The sequence below is a fragment of the Lytechinus pictus genome, chromosome 18 (genome assembly GCF_037042905.1).
Source record: "Lytechinus pictus isolate F3 Inbred chromosome 18, Lp3.0, whole genome shotgun sequence".
Lineage (NCBI taxonomy): Eukaryota > Metazoa > Echinodermata > Echinoidea > Temnopleuroida > Toxopneustidae > Lytechinus > Lytechinus pictus.
In genome coordinates, this window is record NC_087262.1 from 4,114,424 (window position 1) to 4,137,592 (window position 23,169).

The following is a 23,169-nucleotide window of genomic DNA, read 5'->3' on the forward strand; positions in this document are numbered from 1 at the left end:
TGTGTGATTGGTTTTTCAGATGTAATCATCTTCGCCATCCATTCTCGGGATCGCATCAGTTATGCGATGTCCCTTGCTATTAGTGCAAGATTTGAGCCATTCCCCCCTCTCTCTCTTTTAACGAACGTGTGCTGCGAAAGCGCAAAGAAACTACGGTACGCTTGGAATATCTGCAGTATTTTTTTACAAAAAGTGACCCATACAAAGCTCCTATTTTTTTCTTCAAAGAGCTTCTATATGATCTGCAATGTTCGTGTATGTTCTATTGCGAAGTACACAAGATATTTTTTACCCATTATAAGCTAATATCGTTAGTGAGTAACGTCCGTATAATTATGTTCAATTACAGTTATTATGAAACAGCTAGAATGAGTACGGAATTATAGGGTATAAGAAAGGAAGCAAGTTACTTCTGCAAAGTTAAATTCTCATCCTTAATAGGCACTCTATCAAAATTCTGCTATTTTCAATGGCATGTGCCCAATTTACCTTGTTGATAGTCACTTCTACTCTTCAAGCATTTTATTAAACGTGATATAAGATGCGAGAATGTTAGAGATTTGCCTTCCTTTTACACATTATATTCTGCACATAGTAAAGCTCTGAAATCGCGACCCTTCTATTTTTTGACACCAGTGTCTTTTGTCTTTTCCACTCCTCGCCAATTCTCCAATGAGATAATCTTCACCACTTGTTGAATAGATACCACGGAGCCTTTAAAGTGCCATCGACTTGGCGAGATACGTCATCTAGCCAAGTCGACTTATAAAAAGTTATATGTCGACATTTCGAGATACGTTATCTTGCCAAGTTGACTTATAAAACGTGATTTTCAACATGGCGAGATATTTTATCGTGCCAAGTTGACTTATAAAACATTATATGTCGACATGGCGAGATATGAAGTGTCCGAGGCCCGGTGAGAGTCCAAATGTCTCGCCAAGTGGGCGCGTCGTGGTCTAGTGGTTCTTACTCTCGCCTTTCAAACAGAGGGTCGTGGGTTCGAATCCTATATAGCCATGGCGTGTTTTCCTTCAGCAAGAAATTTATCCACACTGTGCTGCACTCGACCCAGGCGAGGTGGATGGGGACCCGGCAGGATTAATTCCTTGCATGCACTGAGCGCCGGTGATGGTAGCTCGAGCTAAAGCTGGGGTAATAATAGCAGCGCTTTGTATCCTCTGGCAAAAAGCGCTTTATAAATCCAGCTATTATTATTATTATTATTATTATATAACTTTTTATAAGTCAACTTGTCTAGATAAAATATCTCGCTATGTTGACATATAAATTGTTATAAGTCGACTTGTCGAGATACCGTATCTCGCCATGTCGACATATAACTATTTACAAGTCGACTTGGCGAGATAACGTATCTCACCATGTCGACATAATAAGGTTATTATGTCGACATGGCAAGATAAAGTATCTCGCCAAGTCGTCAAAGTCTATGGCACTTTAAAGGCTCCGTAAGATAGATACCCGCACATAATGACAAGTCGAAAAGTACATAAATCAGAATGACAAGAGTTGCATGAAATGCTAATTTAAATCATACAGTAAACTAAAAAGAAATTCATTTTTTTAAGTAATATTCAATAACTACACGAATTTAAACGGAAATTATGTATTGGTTTCTTCTTTTTCACTGCCACAGTGTGTTTTTTCTTTATAATTCAGGTCCTGCAAAATAATTTGGCGATAGAAACTGAAATTTTAAAAAAAGTGATTTTTTTTTTTTAAATTCAGAAATCCTTGGGCAAATGCATTTTTTATATTCTAGAACCTTGATGAACTACAGCGGCATGTTTTTATTCAATTAGAAAAACCTTGGAGAGAAGCATAATCTTTTGTTCGACCTGTGTGTGTGTGTGTTTGCAAGAAACCGGCTTTTTACAAAAGTCATTCCTTATTTGCAGTATAGTGCATGAACGCCTTCCAGAGAAATGAACTATGAATGAAAATGTAAAACGCCAAGATGAATTTATCTCATTTTATTTTTTAGGTCAGACTAACTCCCACGGTCCCGAATTCGTTTCATTCATGCGCGTTCGTCCATCGTACCCAAGATATATCTGACAAAGTGGTCGATTTCTAATTCGGGCCATACATCAAATCTAATCGATTCAAACGGTGGAAACGTATGAACAATGCATTTTCAGCCATACACAAACCATGCATCTGTGCTTCGGACGATTTAGTCTATGGTAATCTGTATCGTTCTAAATGTGTTTTCACTCTTGAATTTGACAGGGGGTATTATGGGATACCATACATAGCACACAGAAAAGATGGATGATTATTAGTCAATCATGGTGCTAAACGTTAATGTTGCATGAAAAAAATGGACCCCATTCGCCCCATGTCCCATAGCCACTGAACGCTGTTATCTTTGAAGATAACTTATGCTTTCATTACGCGTCGCTGGTCCCACGAATATGAATTTATGTTTGGTGATTTGAAGAGAGAGACCAAAAAAAAAATAGTTCGTCTGATTAATAGGTTACCGCAATATGCTTTTTGTGTACATTTGTCATACCTCGACCTAATTCTAAATTGTCATTTTATTAGAGTTTGAAATAAATCGTGGTTTTTCAAGGGAAGGTCAAATTGGCAATGTTATATTTGCATTAAATCACCGCATTTTGATTGCCCTCTCGTCGGCAACAACAAAACCCGTGTGTTCATCCATTCAACTCAGTCAACAGAAACACGGAGCCGGGGAATATTAACAGAGAAATTATCATGTAATAAAACATGAGTGAATGTTGAATTTAAATCAATAGTTACGTGCTGTTGATATAAAATAACCGTCACGATGGGACGTCTGTCGTGTTCGCAATAATCACTGACGAGAAAGAGAGAATAAACGACATCCATTATTGAGTTTCGAATGCAATCTATTTGATCATGATGATTTATTAAATTGGGCCTCGTTAATGAGTCCAGTGCGCATTATATAGTCATGATGGGCCATAAACGTGCGGTTTAAACATCACTGATAATTCTTCTTCTCGTGGCGCTAATTCGATTCTTTGTGACGTCGGCACATCATCTCTGAGAAAAAGAATGTTGGATTTAGTTTAAATGGAAATTGTATAAAGCCGCAGAAAAACGATATCCCTGATGTGTTAAGGCCGTTGGTTTTTCGGTTTCGAGCTAAGAGATTGTTGTGGTGTTCTTGAATATCATATATCCTCAGAGTCTATGATGATTAATTAATATGATCACAATAAGTTTATAATTCATTTATCACTACACCGGGATTGAATATTAGGGTGGGTTGGGATATAATTGGCTTTCCAGTATTTGTTTTCCAGAATGCCGTCTTCATTCTTTATTTCCTCGTATTCACCGTGAAAAAATCTAACATGAATTGTTTTTATGATGAATTAATTTCCAAAATTTATGTAGAGCGCTGATCAGCATGTGTATCTCTGAAACAGATTCCTGTGCCCCCTCTCCCCCCCCCCCTCTCTCTCTCTTTCTCTGTCTTCCCTCTCTCATTCTCATTTTTCTTTGTCTCTTTCTCTCCCCCCCCATCTCTCTCAAGTCTCTCTGTCAATATCTCTCCCTCTCTTTTCGCTCATTCTGCATCTTTCTTTATACCAATAATTTTCTCAGTCTGTCTGTCTGTCCGTCTGTCTTTCTTATCTAATGTGGGGGCGTCGTGGCCTATAGTGGTTATGACTTTCGTATTTTCAATCTGAGGGACGTGGGTCTCAATTCCCAACCATGGCGTGTTTTCCTTCAGCAAGAAATTTACCCACATTGTGCTGCACTCAACCCAGGTGAGGTGAATGGGTACCCGGTAAGAAGAAATTCCTTGAATACCTCAGCGCCTATTAGCTAAAATCGGGGTAATAATAGCTGCGCTTTTGTATCCTCAGGCGAAAAGCGCTTTATAAATCCAGCTATATCATTATTATAACTGTCACTTTTAAAAATGTATTAACGCTTTGACCTATGGAAATATATGTTGAACTGAATTGAATTGAATTGATTATTTATTAGATACATAATTATCTTGTCTTGATCAGTTTATGGGAATAATTTAACATTGAAAACGGATTTTTGCCTCTGAAAAGGTATTTATGCATTTGCTGACAGGATATAAATTGATCTATCTCATAAATACAACATTAATTGTTTGTAGTGCTTGTGAAGTACAATCATGATCAATCAATTTTGACACTAACGCAATATCTATAGTAGTTTATCATTCGATTTATTATATCGTCACGTTTCATTTTCCTTTCCAAGTATTTCTTCCCTTTCGCCTGTTGTTTACTAGCATAATTTATAAATGCCATCTCAAGAGTATGCTTGTCGCCTCCGCGTTTTTAGATGTATTTTGTGCAATAATTTCATAAATTAATTTCTCAAGTGCCCATCATTCATCGTTGCTTTGACATTAATGCACGTTTGATAGTGAAGTTTCTTGATTTATTTCTCGTTAATTCTTTCTCTTTCATTTTCCCAAGCATTGTTTATGTTCGTGGGCCGTGGTAGATGTAAAAGGGATTTATCATACAATGTGAAATAATATCATTGCAAGAATGCGATCTTATTGTACCCTTGTAATTATTATATCTGCAATTTTCTCCAGTTTCCTTACTTTTCCCTACTTTTCCACCTTTTCCCTAAAGTTAATCAATCTTTCATTCTTATTTTATTCTTTCCCTTCTTTCATTCCTTTCTCCATTCCTTCCTTTCATCTCATTTTTTCTCTCTTTTTCATAATATATTTCCCCAATTTCTTGTTTGCCTTTTTGCTCATTTGGCTCGCGATGTTTTCAAGTAATATTTACATTTGTAGCTAATGCATCCTGTGTCCTATTTCTTCTTCACACAAACGAATCTCTTACAATCCTCCCAAACTCTCAACTAGTTTCCAAATTTCCTCCATTATACCTCCCCCCCCCCCCCGCCTCCCCGAAGAATCGCTATATCCCGGTTTTTGCTGAGGAGTCGGTTGCGTGTGTTAAGTGGCCGTTTCACTCATTCTGCCAGTTAATGTTGTCTCGACGAGTGAAATGAGAGAGCAAACAAACATCTGATGAGCAGACTAGACGGGTGTTCGATCATCGGGCGTCATGCTCCCCCGTTTTCTACAAAAAGGGTGTCAATTCATGGGGGCTTTCAAGGATGGGGGGGGGGGGGCGGCTCAATTTTTTTTCTATATTCTATCATGGAACAAGCAAGATGTAAGTTTGGATGGTGGTATGGGGGGGGGGGGTCGCTGCCTCTGATGCATTGTTAGAAACACAAGCTGGCCTGATTTCGATTGCAACATGGCGAGGATTTGAGGTTAGAGGCCCCGCCCCCCTCGCCCCAATTGATATGATTCGATTGTTTATCTGACAGAGACGCCCATCGACTTTTATTAAGCAACCACGTTTTAAAGTTTAGCATGTTGAGTAAAACGTCATAGCACTAAGAAACTTCTAACAAAGGTAACGCTGTGCACTACTTGCTTCGGTGCGTTAATCAACCTACAATATAAGTTTGCTCTTCGAATAGTTTTTTTCCTCCTATAGAGAAAAGGTAAAAGATGGGCGTGCCCCGTGAATTTTCTTCTTTCTTGTTGCCCCTCACTTCCTTTTTTTTTTTGGGGGGGGGGTATATTTCAGAATTGAAATGCTACACTTTTCATATACGTTCCGTCATATTACATTTCAAATATATCCTTCTGATACCAGTCTAAACACCAATCAATCGTGTTTATATCACTAACGTTCACATTTGATGTTGAAGGCTGAATTTTCCATGGCTCACCTCACAATAAGAATTTTGTTCAATCTTATCTACATTTCATTTAGGGCCCAATGATTATTAAAGGGCTAGGCGTGTTCAAGCGTACATCTTATGCAGGGGCCGCGGAACGGTTTTCAAAGTGGGGGGGGGGGGTGAGCCACAAGTTGGGGGGGGGGCTGACCATGCAAAAAATCACAATCATATGGTCATTTTTTCGTTTTTGTACACGGTTTTGGAAAAAAAGTGGGGGGGGGGGCTGAAGCCTGAACCCTCTAGAATCTTGATCTGAAACCACACACTGGAACAAAATTATCCCATCAGCCCCCATTCCCCTCTCAAATTCTCATTCAGCTTCTCAGCTTATCAGACATCTCGGAAACTCAAGAACGCGGATTCTCATTCAAAGTCAACGTTTCGGTTTTGGTTTGGTGCTAGGCGCGAAAACGGACTTTCTGCGACAACCACAAGCAGACGATGAAATCACATGTTATCGTTTAAAGTATCGATAGCGCTGAGATTAGTCTTCGGGGTTTGTATTGCGTAGAAGAGATCACTATTACATTTAATTCTAAGGAGAATTCAATCATTAACTCCATTTGGTATTCCTCTCGCGCGAGTAAGACGGACGGGGAGGTGCCACGAAGGGGAAAGAGGTGGAGGAGAAACTGTCTGTTGCCGAAGTCTAGTCATCCATCTGTACTCGTACATCAAACAGACCCTAATGTGGCGCTAATATAAGAGGCGGCAATAGTGCTTGCCTTGTCACGGATGATACATGGGTCTAGTGCGGTTGCTGATAACCGTTATTAACGGTCTGTCGAAACATATCCCTGCCGATTATTCTTCGTCTTACCCCGACGAGCGATCGACACTCTTCCCCGTAATGGCGTAACCCTTTTCATTTTGTTTCGCGCGCAAATTTCCCGCGCAAATTGAAAGGATGGAAGACGACTGAATGAAACTTATATGGGTGAGCGATGTGACACTACCACTTCGATTGTGAATAAATGGCGTGCGAATTTCCAGGCAACGAAGAATGAATTTTATTGCTTTCTATCAATCTTATCAATGCTACTATTTGGTTTATATATATATGGGCGACATTTTGGGAGAAGGTGGTGATTGGAAAAACGAAGAAAATATACATTATATAGAGGGGCAAGATGAGGAGATGGTGAAAATAGAGCCTGAACGAGAGGATACAAAAATCAATAAAATAGACAGAAATAGAAAGACCGATTCAACTAATGAAAGTAGGGCTTTTGAGTGTGATATGGACATAGATGAATGGATGGATCGATAGAAAGATGGATAGATAGATAGATAGACAGATAGATAGATAGATAGATAGATAGATAGATAGATAGATGGATGGATGGATGGATGGATGGATGGATGGATGGATAGATAGATAGATAGATAGATAGATAGATAGATAGATAGATAGATAGTTAGATAGATAGATAGAAATATAGATAGATAGATATAGAAGAGAAGGAAGAGGAGAAGAAAACAAGAAGAAGAAGAAGAAAAGAAGAAAACGGAGAAGATGATCCTAAACAGTGGCGTAATGACCTAAAACATTTGAGGGGGTAAGGGCAAAAATTTGTGATAGATTTCAATCACATTATTTTAGATAAATCATATCATATTTCACACTTTCACCTTTCCTTTTCTCTCTCTCTCTCTTCTTCTTCTTGGTCGTGATAATTTTGACCCAAGCCCCCCCCCCCATCTGTACATAGATAGATATGATATTTCCCCCTCAAAGGTTTTTAGCTCAATACGCGACGGAATATTAATGTAAATTGATAAGATTTCACAATGAGTGAACATTTTAATGAATATCCATTACAGCAATCTATGAGAGGGATGTGAGGAAAAACACTGATTTAAAACGGGGGGGGGGGGGTAACTTTTATGAACATTTATTTAAAAAAAGGCTTAGTTTATAACATCTACAGACAAATAGGCTGTACATTTCAAACTGCAACCAACAGTATACTGAAAGCGTTTTCTATTCGTGGAAAGAAAGAAAAGGGAAACTAATTTTCGGAGAAGGAAACGAGTGATCAAGTAAATGTTGTAAACGTGACTTAACGAATTAAAATGGATAGGAGAGCTGAGGGCAGAGAAAAAAGCATAAGAGTGTGGTAGACGAAGATGGATTGCTTCAAGAGACATCCCTGATACACTGTAAAAACTGTGGTGTTTAAACTGACACCAGATGGTGTCAATAGAGGTCCACACCCTAAGGTGTTAAGATTAAACCCTAGAGATTGATCATAACACCAAAGAGTGTAAAAAAACAACCAAAGGTGTTAAAAACACTTTAACACCGGTGTAAAATAACTGGTGTGGTTAACACCACAATTTTTGCTGTGTAGGATATGGTCATTTTAATAGCTTCCTGGATGAAATAGTGTTTCACGGAGCAACTCGTCGAAAATTTTGTTATAAGCTACTGAAATTGTTGCATCTAATTGGCCATGTTGGCTGAGAGGATATTTCTCAGCGTAAGTCATTGACAAGACGCTTCGTAACAAACATCACGCTCAATAATTATTATTGACGAACGCTATCTTCAGTAGATGGCGACTTATCGCAACCGGTGGCCCGTTTCTCGGAAAAAGTCTTAATTAATGTTTCAGAAAATTTACAGTGTAATAATGTGTTTATGGTGCGCGCTCCAATGGGACATCGGTGAAATTAGGCTCATGGCAAGTTTGTGAAACCGGGCCTTAGTCTTTGTCCAAACTATCATGCCCAAAGACGTTTACAATTATTGGACATAGGTCAGTCTTCGATATCATATTCAGCAAACTGATTCGTCTTTAACACGTATCAAGCAATCTTTTGGAGGTGTAAGACAACTTGGCTAAGAAGAACTTATAGGAATCCAACAAAAAGGAGTAAGAAACCAGATTAGTGATAAACATGCCGAGATTTTACTTCAAATTTAATATATCAAAAATCATAGAACAAATAAACAAATAAATAAATAGTAATATTCATGAATATTGTGCAGTGTATTTTTCATATCACAGAAGTTGATATATGTGACATGTACTTGATGACAAAGATGATGATGTTAATGGTAGTTACAATACCAGCACAAAATCTTCGTCATCATCACCGACATCTCCGTCGTAATCATTATATTCCTACTTGATTATACGAACATGATGAACGTAATCATTTTTCCGTTTTCAATCAATTATTTAGTCTTTACTACTTACCCCTACGATCTTTATAACCTTAAAGAAAATTCATTCCATTCTTCAGGGTTTGGCCCTTCTTTTACTCAATAACCTACTTCCTTTTAAGTAGCATTTCGGCAATTTTTGCATCACGGCACGCCCCTACCGCCAAGAGGGTGTCGAGCTGACACCCCTGACAACACCCTTTAAACACCTACCAATGAACCCCGCAGGGACACACAACACCCTATGAGGTGCAATTTTGGCGGCTCTTTGAGGAGAGTGATGCAAAGGGGATGGTAGAGGTTGATGAAAGAATGAACTGGAGGAAGGGAGAGAGAGAAGGGGAGAGGAGCGTGAGGGGGTTTGAAGGGGGAAATGAAATGGGTGACGAAACCACCTTCTAATGAGATCACAAAACGGGGAAGATGGATGAAAAAAAGAGAAACTAATGTAGAAAACGGCGAAAGAGAACTAGAGATGGAGAAGGGCAGTGTGAAAGAGATGGAGAGAGAGAGAGATTGAGAGTCGTTGAGATTGGAAGAGAACTTATCGTGAGGAAATGTGTTCCGAAACATGAATTCTGGCTGTATAAAATGGAGATCAAAAGGGCCGGCCGTTTCCTCTGTACAGCCGACTTCAATCAAAACCCGCCCCGGCGCTCCCGGCTGAGATGTTTTCACGGTTCCGTCTTTAGCCCCGTTTCACCCACGTGCATCCTTCGCGACTATACAGCCCCGAGCAGGGCTTTAGTCTCCAGACATCGGCCTTGTTTCTTTCCTTTCTCACGAATGATCATAATGAAAGCAAAACTGTTCACGTACCATTCCCTTTATGGAAGCAATTTTCTCCAAAAAAAGCACTGCAAACCACCCCTCTCAGTCCGTTAATACGTTCGCGGTATAATCATCGCGACGCTCTTGCGGGACGCTCGATTAATGCAGGTGCGGAGTACGTGCGCGCGCCACAAAATGGCGCCTGATCAGAACGCCACTCTTTCCATGCCATCCGTCTTCTCTGGCGAATAGTCACATAAGACGAACATACGGGACCTTTTCCCCGCGAGACTAAGAGCTCATGAAGTTCAAGATGCTTCAGGTTTCGTGCCTAACCATTATTTTATTCTCAAAACTTTCAGTTGCTAATTAAGAGGGGAACATTTGGAGAGAAATTATTTGCATTCATAACCATGCTCGGTTTGAAGGGATTTATCTCCCTAGAGTTATCTGTCAGGCAATTTAAGGAAACATCACGTGATCTGAAAAAAGAGGGGGGGGTGTAATTTCTAAGTTAAGGTTGACATTGTTGAAACGGTAAAGGTGCGCTTAGGAAAGGAGCGGAGTGAATCTGGGAATTAGTATTCCTTTATGAATTATGATTAGATGATACAACAAGCTGTAACCTCTCTATTATAATCAACGAGATGTTAACATTGATTGCAGGTGAGCACAAAAACACATCGCATATAGGCCCATAATTATTTAGTAATTCACTTTGTTACGCCCTATGCATTTTAACGTACATGTACATGTATGTTTGAATTTGATTGTAACCCACTCATATTTCAACTCTTGAACGAGTAAAGTTTAGACTGATTGGATTGGCGTATAGTCTAACTATTTTTTCTTCATTTGTCTGATCTTTGAATGGTTAGTCTTTCTCCTTCAAAATAAGGTGAAAAACATATTTCTCTCAGAACAAGTGATCTCTTTCACGCTTTTTTTTGTGTTGAAGAACTTAAATGTGTGACTAAAGTCAATCTTCCATTTCGTAGCTCGTCCCCTCCCGGAATAGATAATTATCAACATGAAACTCCTGTGCCCGAAAGGCATGTTAGACCTTGGTATATTATGAACAATTATCTTTCAGTAAAGGGCGGATCGTCACCGCCCCTATTATAGCAAGCGCCTCGGGGTTAATTAATTGTTTTTCTTCAGGTGTACGGGATATTTGAATCATTTTTTCCAATCATTTCGATCTCCTTGATAACTTTTCTCGTTCAAGATCCAAGATTATTTAATTGGTCAATGTACGAATACAAAGAAATTTGGTTTCCATTGGCTCTAACAATAAGTATACACAAAAAAGATGAAAAGTACAATATAATCATAACAATATTGAAATACTTTACATGGACAATCACGATTAATTATTAATAACAGTACTGTCTGCAATTACTTTAATACCCCCCAAAATTCATAATGCATGTGGATGATGATGAAAGGTATGTATGATGCTATAACACCCCCCCCCCTCCTCCTGGTATATGCGGAAAATATTCATCATTAAATTTCAAACACAATAAATGTAGAAGAAATAGTATACATAATATAACATTTGTACAAGACAATGGTGAAAGTAAGTTAGAGAGAAGGAGATGAACACAGAGGAAGAGAAATACGAAGGAGAAGATGAAGAAGAAGACATGTTTGAAAACCGTCAACAGTTCAATCAGCTTTAAGGTATGCTAAGGTAATATGATTTCAACAATTTCATTACTTCTCATGCTTATGTTGGATTTTGTTCAGTAAAATTTCCCGCCTTTTCGTTCTAATGAATGTATTTTCAAGACAAGGCGTTCGAAGCGTTTAATTAGCAATCGCCCGAGGCTTAACATGCTTAAGAAGCGTTTTGTTTGTCGGCCGGTTGGTGACGAAAAACTGGGTGTTTTCAAGTACCGTCAACATGCTCAAAGACTTCAAAATCTCAGGGTAAATCGGTCTCCATTTTTCTTGCTATCATTATTTTGCTTCCACTTAAGACAGGATGAGAGTCATGAACTGCCCAAGATGACCTGCAATTTAATGGAAGTCCCCCCATTAGGGAGCGTTGCTAATTGGTGATGTTTTTAGGCACCTTGTAAGAGGCTTCTACGAACAATTAAAAACATCTGCAGTATATATGTAGGCTTCAGGCGCTGTGCTTTTGAAGTTCTCTGGCCGCTGTACCAACCCATGAATCTGTTTGTATTTTATTTTCCTTTTATTTCTGATTCAAAATTAGAAACGGACACAAGTTTGATGGGAAAAGAAAATAATTAACTTATAATTATACCGAGGATCCTCTTTTATAATCCACCATGGGGGAGATTTTAAGAGTCTTTATGGTCATGGTGTAAGTGTCATCTTCATCTTCTTGATTTTATTTTTACCATATATTAATCCAGATCATCATTCAATTTTATTCTAAACCTGTGCAATATCAATCTACAAACAACCACTTTCAAAATACAAGCATTCTTGTATAATAATATTCAATTTTAATAACTTTCTAGTAATATCATACTTCCTAGATTGCGTTGTTATTCCCAGTGAATACACTTTTATTTCTCATCAATAATTGTTCCAAAAAGTACTACTTTCAATTGTGCATGCATATAACTATTTCATTTACTATTTATTTCTCGAACCAAATGTTTAAATTGTATTATTTATTTTATCTTGGATACATACATTGTAACCACTGCAATTCAGTCTTTGGACTGCGAGAATGGATATTTTCAATAAAATCCTTCAATCAATCAAATGGTCTTTCATTTTTCAATTATAAATTATCATCTTCCCCATCCATCCATCCATCCAGTGATGTAATGATACAAACATTGAAGGGGCCAGACATGGCGTAGGCACTGACGAAGGAAATGTGAAGAAAAAAAAGATGCGAGCAAGCAAAAGATTTTTTTAGATTTTGACGTGATATTCAGAAATTGTATCATGTCATCATATCATCATTTCATCTTCGAGATCATCTTTGAAGATTACAGCAGATGATGATGATGATGTCACACTTTTCCCTTTCCTTTTCTTTTTTATATTCCATCTTTTTTTTCCTTGATCGTGGAAATTTTGGAGGTCCATGGCCTTAAGCCTTCCTATCTGTTCGCCAGTGTATCCATCTCCATGTGCCTCTGCAAGGCTGTCTTTCTATACCGATTCGCTCTCTTTCCCTTTCCAACTGGTTTGGAAATACTGAAAATGCAAGAGACAGAGAGGATGGCTATTGGCGTACAGATAGCGGTGGGGCAGCTTGGGGGATCTTGCCCCCAACCTCCCCCCCCCCCAATAAAAAAAAGATATTCACGACCTGACAGCAGGCTTCGTGATCGTAGAACATTGCGATGACGCTTGGCACCACCCTTTCCGAGACCCATTCCTCCTTTTCCGGTACCTGACATCTTGATGAATGAGAGATAGAAAATGACAGAGAAAAAAAAAGAGAAAAGGAAAAAACGTAAAAGACAAAAGGATAGAAAATGAAAAGGATAACCGTGAAATATGAAATTATTTTATGAATATTATGTCAAAATATTCCACAAATCGAATACATATTTTGATCGATTGCTTCGCTCGCTCGCAACTTTTTATTAATCTTACGCGATACGCCGTATCGAGCCCCCTCAACATTACCCACAGGTAGAGATGGAAAATAGTTTAGCGGATCCCACTCTCGTTTTTCGTAAGTGAGTAAATAGATTGTTTAAGGACTATGCTAAACATGCTAAAAGCTCCGTGTCTTGTTTTATTAAGTGGCAACATGCATCTTTTTATCAGATGGAAGTGCGAAGATGCAATCACAGAAGAAGAATCTCTGCCGAACGTACGGTACATCTCCCATCCATCTCACCTCATTCTTGGGAAATTTCTGCAGGTAATGCGGCCGTTACACCTACGAGACCAATTCCATTCAGACCGATTGAATGCCATTGAAAATAACGGAATAGTTTTGATCGGTATGGAGGTTATTCGCCGTTGTGACTGTGACCGCAAGTATGCCTATGGTCTACTTTTCTTTCCACTTTTCAAAACGGGGGTGACATGGCCCACATATCAAATTGGGGAAAGAACAGGTCATGGATCAGATTAATGGATTTTAAAATAAGTCTAGATCGGTTTTGAAAAGTCACCAGTCGAACTGCGGATATAGATTTACATATTTTTGAATTTGCATATCGTAGAAAATGATTTTGATACATCTTCAGGGTTAAGATTGAAATCCGCAATCTGAATCCGTATTCGGTCCGTATTTGGTCCAAAAAATGGATAGATATATAGATAGATAGATAAAGAAGAAGAAGAAAAAAAGAAGAAGAAGAAGTAGAAGTAGAAGAACGAGAAAGAAAGGAAGAAACTGGAGAAGATGATGACCATCATAATCAGTGGCGTAATGACCCAAAACATTTGAGGGGGTGGGGGCCAAAATTGTGACCTTCCTAATACAAAATCTGTTCTGTGATAGACTTCAATCACATATTATAGAAAAATTACATCATATTTCACACTTTTACCTTTCCTTTTTTTTTCTCTCTCTCCCTCTCTCCTTTCTTCTCGGTCGTGATACTTTTTTTGGCCCCGAGCCCCCTATCTGTACACTACTGATGATGATGATGATGTCCATGATGATGATGATGAGGATAATGATGTCCATGATGGTGATGATGACGATGATGATGATGATGACGATGATGATGGTGATGATGATGATGATGATGATGATGATGATGATGATGATGACGACGATGATGATGGTGATGATGATGACGATGTTGATGAAGATGGTGATGACGATGATGATGATGATGATAATGATGGTCATGATGACAATGTTGATGGTCATGATGACGATGATGATGATGATGATGATTATTATGATGATGATAATGATAATGAAGGAGACGTAGCTGGAGAAAAGAAGAAGCAGTATGGTGAAAGAAGAAAGGCTGAAATACAGTCACACCCATTAATAAAAAGAAAAAGTGAAAAAGTGCCGACTGCGTTTTATTTCAGCATGTTGAGTTTTCTCCGCAAATCATTCTCATGAGTGGTTCTGTTGTCACATGATGATCTTTATTTTGACATTTTGTGGCAATTTTCCAATCATGACAGATAACTTCCAACTATTCACAATCCATTCCACTTTGCCACCCTACACTCCCATTAACTTCTATGCCTTCACTGTTTAATAAAGCGAAGTGGGCTGTCTTCAATCATAATGACTGGATGTATTTGTTTCACCGAGCGCGGGGAGGGGTTTTCGACATGAAGCCTTCGAAAAACCAGCGAAGGCCGAATTTCCCTGTCCATATTACACGAGAATTGACTGCACAACCTGAAAGAAGGCATTAATCACGGGATTAAAACGTCATTAGAAATGGACGCTTTATTGATGGTGTGTCTTCGGCAAGAGGAGGGGAGGGCAGATGTATAACAGAAGATTGAGCGGGAAAAAAGCGCGGGAAGGACAATTAAATGGCGGGTTCTGCGCGGGGTGGACTCTTATAATATACGGTTGTCTGCCTGCGTGAGCCTCGCCAAATTAACAGTCTTGAGTACACATTAATTATTTCTACTTGGTGCGATGGACCCTTGATGGGCAGTTAGTGGTGGTGAATTACGTCTGCTAGGCTACCCCCCATCTTAACCGGCAGGAAGGGATCGAAAAGTAATGAATTTCGAGACAAAACAGGCAAACATCCATGGAATACAATAACATGAATATTGCAAAAAAAGCAACATTCTTACTAAAATGGAAGCTTGTTATTGCTCCATTCAAACAAAAACGTAATCCAGTGTTTGTTGTTCATCTATCAAGCTTTCTCTTTGAAGGTTATTTCTGTCCCCGTTTTTCCGTACAGTTATTCATCAATGATCACGAGCTAGAGTTGATTGGAAATACTTAATTATTATTGATTTTAATACTTTTATCATCGTTAGAAATTATAAGCTGCTTATACAGATATCTACTCATCCTGAAATTGATTATGAGTTTTATTTCAAATTGTGATTAAGCTGTAGAGCAAATAGTCATTCTAGCATAATTAAAAAAAATGAAAAGTTATTTCCTTCATACGGTATGATTTTTTTAATTACAAGTTTCCTCCGATATGAAATTTTAATTGTTAATGCGATTTGACCTTCATCTCTTCATCATCATGTTTAAAGAGTAATTTGAGAGAAAGTTAATGTTTATTTTAAAGTTTTTACCTTCATTTATTTCAGAAAACCCGAATTCATAAACTTCAGTTTCCAAGGTTTCGCCTCTCATTGCGCGAAAGCTAATTCATGCCATATAAAGTGCACTTTTGATCAGAAGATCTGTGTTGATATTCAAGAACTGTCAAATTCACAAACCATTGGTAATAACTGATCGGCAGCTATCGATATTTTGCTCTAACGCTTGTCTTAGTACGTCTGGCGATGATTAGATCAGACAGCTAAATCGATACTTTTTATCGATAAAATATAACACATAGTCTGTAAGCATGAAAAGAGTATTCTTTTGTAAGAGGTTGTGACGAAAAGGGACTTTACCATTTAGATTTTTTCTTTTTTCGTAAGTCGGGTGCTATTTTAAAAGGTCACTGTACTTAATAATGTTAAACATTAAAGACGAAAAGCACATAAGCCAGACATATTTGGCTTGCTGTTAAACCAATTGGAAGGGAATCGTGTGTCGAAAGCATAATTATACACAATATAGCCTTTATACGAGGCCTCACAATAATGCTTCTTTAAAACGGCTTTCATAAAAATTAGTCTCCATAATGACACCTCCCTCGACACCGGAAAATAAGGATCTGGAAAAAAATATTTCCCCGTATTATTTCACATATTTAGTAATTTGTCAATCAAACATTTATTTCCCTTCCTTCATTTAAAGTTGTTTCAAGGTCAGTGTTGTCGATTGGCTCTTTTTAGTTAATCCACACTTTTCACTATTTTTGTCTCTCCATACGTCATACGTAATGACATCGTTAAACATGTTAAACCGAATACCAGTTGCAATTTCGAAGGTTTTTTTATCCGAAAAGTAGGATTTTTTGCCGAATATTTGTTTATCATGTAATGAAATACGTTTCAGACACGAAAGTTAATAATTAAATATACGAACTTTAGTTCATTATTAACTTCGTTTTCGTTTTCTGAAAAAAGGGAAATGAGGTTCGATATTCTGAATTTTCTATAGTCCAAACTTCAGAATATCGAACCTTATATCTTTTTTATTTTTTTGTTTGTTTTTGGAAACCGAACCTTCGGCCCAACGAACATTTGCACTAATAAGCCATCGGAATATCAGAGTTTCCGAGTGTTTAATCCTTTGTAGAATCAATCTGTTACCAAATATGTAATGAAGGTATCTTCATGATGTGAAGGCAAAATAAGATTTTGTATATTGCTATATTTTAAGGGCATCTTTTTGCTATAATAATTGTTGTTTCTGTTGGATTAAATTACGTAAATTACAATAACCTATATACTTAGAAATTTGTTATTATGTTTATTGCACTGACTTTAAAACGGAAATGGACTATGGAAATAAATGAAATAAGGGGACAATATGAAAACACGACTTTAAAAATGGGACAACGAATGGAAATGAGACACACCGATATTAAACTGTCCCTGCTAATTAGTTCTTGACGCATGCAGGGTATTTTTTCTTCTTCAAAATATCCCCCGAAGCACATATAATGAACTAGGCTAATAAAGAAAAAACAAGAAACAGTGAAATAGGAAGAGAAACTGAATCATAGAAAATGAAGAAATGAAAATTACAAGAGAAAACCGCGCATGTCAATTACCTCAATTCGATCTCCGCGTTTCATGTTTTTAATCTTTGCGCTCGGTCATTCGTATACTGCAATTGTCATATTTTATCAACGGTTGTCAGTTCTACGAAAAGTCATATCATCGATTGAGCTTGGTTGGAGAGGAAGAGAAAGAAAAATATTCATGCTAACATTGTTCTGTCAAAGAAACTTGCTCCATTCGAAGTAATATAAATAAACATGATAAATTAGTCTAATTGGTTTAGCAGAATTCACTGAGTAAATATAATAATAATTCTTCATCTCATAACAAAATGTTATCGCCTTTAACTCATTTGAAGAAAAATTGAGATATCACTACTTTTCGCAGCGACCATTAGATTGGGAAAGGCATTCGGAAAAGTTTGTGATTTATTAGCAGTTTCAACCATTTATAATGTATTACGTCTTCAGTGAGTGAGTTCATTTCTAAACATCTTTCGACACTTATCTTTTGAAATTTATTTTCCATGAACATACCAGAGTCACTGAGTCACTCCTGTCGCCAGTTGATATATTGAAAGGTAAGCGGTGATCATCCTTTAAAAAAAAGGACAAAAAATTCTTAGAACATAAATTAACACCATCATTAGATCATGCTTTCTCTTTGATGCAGAATAGCAAGAAAGAAGTTCACGGTGAATTTTATTTTTATCGAAACTCCACTAAATCACTGACTACATTCCAGCGTTATTGCAAAGATCGATATCGATATAATAGACCCTACCCTTATTTAGGCCCTTTCCGAAGAAGAACTCAAATCCATAATTACCTCCCCCCCCCCTCTTTTACTCATGTTTAAGTATTTTAGGATTATTTTCCTACGTTGTTTTATTACTACTAGGAGATTTTGTGATTTATTAATATTGTTATTAATGTTTTTTAATGTGTTTTGGCGATCCAGCCTTATAGGTTTTTATAACCTTAGTGGAAAGCCACGCGATCGATTTTGTATCAACTCACATTCGATGTTTCTTTGTATTTTTATCTTATTTGCGAAATAAAGAATGAATTGAATTAAATATTTCTTATTAAGATGCATCATGATTAGTGAAATGATGAAAAACCTGCATTATTAAAAAAGAGTTAAGTAAAAACAATTGCTCAGAACTAGGTTAAAGAGAACGTGTACATGTGTGTTTGTTGAGAAAACAACACATAATGCTGTGTACATTTTACACATTTGATGTAAAAAAAAAAATACCCATGAAACTTACCTTTTGTCACCCAACGAAAATGACAAACGTGTGATGTTTCCTTTTAATCCAATATTGGGCAAATCTTTACTTAATATATTTAGGGTGTAAAACATTGAATTATGATTATATATATAATTTCTTTTCTCTTAATAAATCACCTATTTGGTGACGCATTTTATGTCCTGGTTACAAAAGCGTTGTGTTGGGATTACCATGCTTACCGGGATAACGAGGACATAATCAGACGACAATATTGTATTGTCCATTATATACGATTTTCATGTGTACACTTAGAAGTGATTGCATAAAAAAAAAAAGAACATCACTGAATGTCATCTTCCTGATCCCCTTTTAAATATATGAAACAGACAATAAAAAGAAACTTTATACATAGAAGCGTTTCCTTCAAAAAATAAGAAATGGTCTGTCTGCCTGAACAGGTACAACAATAATTGATATTTACCACAACCCGCTAATTACGCTAATATTGAAATACCAGGATGTAGTGGAATAATAGAAACCGGTATACATCATCTTGGAAAATAACATCCGTGCGTGACAATCTTAAATGTAAATTTATAACTGGTATCAATCACCTCCCGCAAGGAACCTTTGTTACGTCATGTACATTGTATGTCATATATTGCAAACGTTTCTTGGAACTGTTTATGAATTATTTTTATTGGCGGCTGGGTAGGTAAGGCATTTGTGCGTCGTCTAATTAAAGAAAAAAATAAGGAATAAGTGCATACCGCAATATTGTATCAGCACACCCAAATTCAATATTTATCTTGGTCTAAATGCGATCGTAAAAGGCAATCTCTTCGAAATCAAGAGCTTGGATATTTGCACTCTGAAACATGAATTGAGCTGTTGAAACGATCGATTTGTCAACAATCATTGATCAATGCCTTTAATTCTTGGATTGGATCATACTCAGAACAACAGTTTAGAAAGTCGGGAGAACATTTTTTCTCCATATCATCCATACTATAACATTTGTATAACATACACACTTATGGTAAAAAAAAAATTTGAATAGTTAAGGACACGGGGGTACCAAAACTTCAATTAGGCTTGCATATATAATTGGAAGAGATGTCTCATTAATTTCGGAGTAAAGAGAGACGGGTAACGACAGAGGGAGATATAAATATGATAAAAGACAGACAAAAAAGAACTAAAAAGGGAATGTTGAGGTACGCAGAGGGGAAAGGAGAGGAGGGTGCATGGTAGAGAGAGGAAATTGAAAGAATGAGTTACGGGAGTGGAAGATAAATCATTAAAAAAATGAGGACCAGAGATGGTGCAAGTTATATCTTTATAGGCTACTAAGATGATGCGATAATTATATCATTGGAGAAATAACTAAATCAATTGTTATTTTTAAACAAAAAGTTTTACGAAGCCGCGCCATGCGATTAGATGTATAATGAGACCTGTGTGCAATTAATATCAAATGTACTGCACAAACACCGGTGCTAATTTAACACCAGCCTGGTATCTCATTATATCGGTCCACACCAGAGAAGCGTTGAAACAACACCAGTTAAGAATCAAACCGATATTAGTTTAACACTGTGGTATTGCTTTAATGCCCATTGGTGTTAGCCTAACGCCAACCGATGTTGTTTCAACACCTCTTTGGTGTGGACCGATATAGATATCAGGCTGATGTTATTTTAACACCGGCGTTGTTGCAGTGTGTACTACACAAGGCTTCGGTTAGAATCTCCTAACCCAAGCCTCGTGTATAGGACAGTTGATATTAATTGCACACAATAATTCCCATTAGACTTGTGTATCAGGTTCCTGCACTGCAAAAATTATGGTGTTGATTTAACACCAGCCCGGAATCTATATATGTCCACACCAGAGGAGTGTTAAACAACACCAGTTTCGTTTTGGTCTAACACCAGATATGTGTTTATACAACACTAATTAGTATTAAAACAGCATCGGTTTGATTCCAAACTGGTGTTGTTCCAATACTTCTCTGGTGGGGACATATATAGATTCCGGGCTGGTGTTAAATCAACACCGGATTTTTTGCAGTGTGGTAAACTGGGGTGTCAAAACGGAAACCATTGGTGTCTTATAGAGGATCACACCGTGAGGTGTTAAAATCACACTCAAGAGATTGAAAATAACACCAAACAGTGTTAAAGTAACAAAAGAAGGTGTTGTAATAGCACCCATCATTATAACTAGCACTGTAAATTTAACACCGGATTAAAATGACTGGTGTAAAACGATCAACACCACATTACTATGCCGTGTGCAGAGAACGATCTACCGTAGATATTAAAATCGTCTGAACAAAACAGTCGTGAAAAAATACCTGCTGGTATATACTGCGGTATCTTTAATCCAATATTTTCCTATGAAAAAAAATGTGATGATCATGTTAGGGTATTATAAGATAATATCCAACATTCCATGATGATTACTTTTCATTTGTTTTTTCCCTCCTGTGAACAGTCAACGACATTCAATTTACATAAAGCGTGCATTATTAACAATTCTTTGTGACAACCGAGACTTATACATACACGCATGAAAATATATATATGAATGAAGTAACTTAATTAAGGGAAAGAAAAGAGGGAGATATAAAATATGAAAAATAGTATATTGTTAAGAGGGGAGTTTGTGAAAAATAGGGATACCTTATCATGTCAAACTTATTGAAATGACATAAGTATCGGTCGTTGCCCTACGTAAAAAATGTAAAAGGGGACGTGAAACTTTATCCACATTTCCAGCCTTTTATATCTCCTTCACCAACCTCACTCCCCCCTCTGTCTGTCTGTCTCTCTCTCTCTTCCCCTCTCTCTCTCTCTCTCTCTCTCTCTCTCTCTCTCTCTCTCTCTATTAAGCTTAATAAAATGACGCTAAAGAAAACATGAAACACGACATGGATGTACTGGAGATTACCTTTGGACGCAGCAAAGTTTAGTTTCCACCAAACATGCACCCATTAAAGCGAAAGGCCACATTGGTATACAACTGACAAATATAATCAGGATTGTGATTGATGAACGGACATGGGATGGCAGTCATTGCCCCAAGGTTTCTATTTGGTATCGTCCATCTTCTATATACCCGGTCACCTGCATACCCCACCCCGATGAATCTTCTTTGCACCCCTACCCCCACTCTTTGGTCCCTTCTAATGGGGATGGGGTAGCTTTGTCCAACATTTCTGATCTCTAAATTCATCACATCCCTTGTTTCTTTTATACCCCTACCCCCTGTATATATCTCTTTTACCCCACCCCTCACTTTCCCTCTGTATATTATATTCATGATCTACCCAGGAACTCCACTATGTACAGTGTAGTACGCTTCGTTCTCATTGTAATTGTCATTAATGTAAAGCACTTCTTAGTTCCCATCCGTATTCTCTGCCATTCTGTGTTTTCACACTCTTTTCTTCCACTTTGAACTTATATATCATGCGTATTCTGCGCTCTCCCCCCCTCTCTCTCTCTCTCTCTTTCTCTCTCTCCACCCCTTCCCACCCTTCCCTCTCATCACCCCTCCCACACCGGAGAACCCTCTCCTGTACTTTTTCCTGTCAACCCAAATCTCGCCAGCCCCGCGGTGTTATCCAAAGAATGCGCGGACAGATTTCGCCGTCCCTCGTCAGCCCGCCTTTCCCCGTCTCGGAGCTAATGCCAACTGTCATTTCCAAAATGCGCAGCGAATGAGCGGCCGATGTCTGGCTAACGATAATGGGCGCACCGCACTAACTAACATGACAAGTAATGTCACGTGCAATTTGCTGCAATTCTAAACCACCGAACATTAAAGGGGCCAAAGTTTTATACAAACCAAAACACCGCGTCCTACGCTTCGGAGAATCACCCTCGTATATTTCACCAACTTCACTCTCAATAATACTATTCCTGGAACGTTCAGCTTCTGTTTATATCAATGATTTTAAATGCTATCTGTTTGGGGCCCATCACCTATTTATAACTTGCTATATGATTCATAGAATACACCGTAAACTTAGAAACGGCAGCTGCTTGCCCAACAATGTAGGATGTAGCATCCTATTATAAAAAGCTTTCCTTCCTTCCTATTCCATTTTCATTACCACGTTATTCCTGATTAATTGCTTATTTTTACGCAAACAGACAATGAGGCATCGAAAAAAATATCTTGATTGTAACCGTATTAAGCTTTATAGACCTACTTTAGTGAGTTTACGATTTCCGACGGTAACTTGAACGACGGTAGTTCAATTGACATGATGGATTATGTGAGAATGTCACTGCCTCAGTCAGTTCTTGCAGAGTATCATCATAATTTATGACACACACGCATAAAATGAAATCTTATACAATGGGTATTATGATAGTGATCTCAATATTCCGCTTTTATATTTATTCAGCGCTTAACGGAACGACGCGTCGCTACT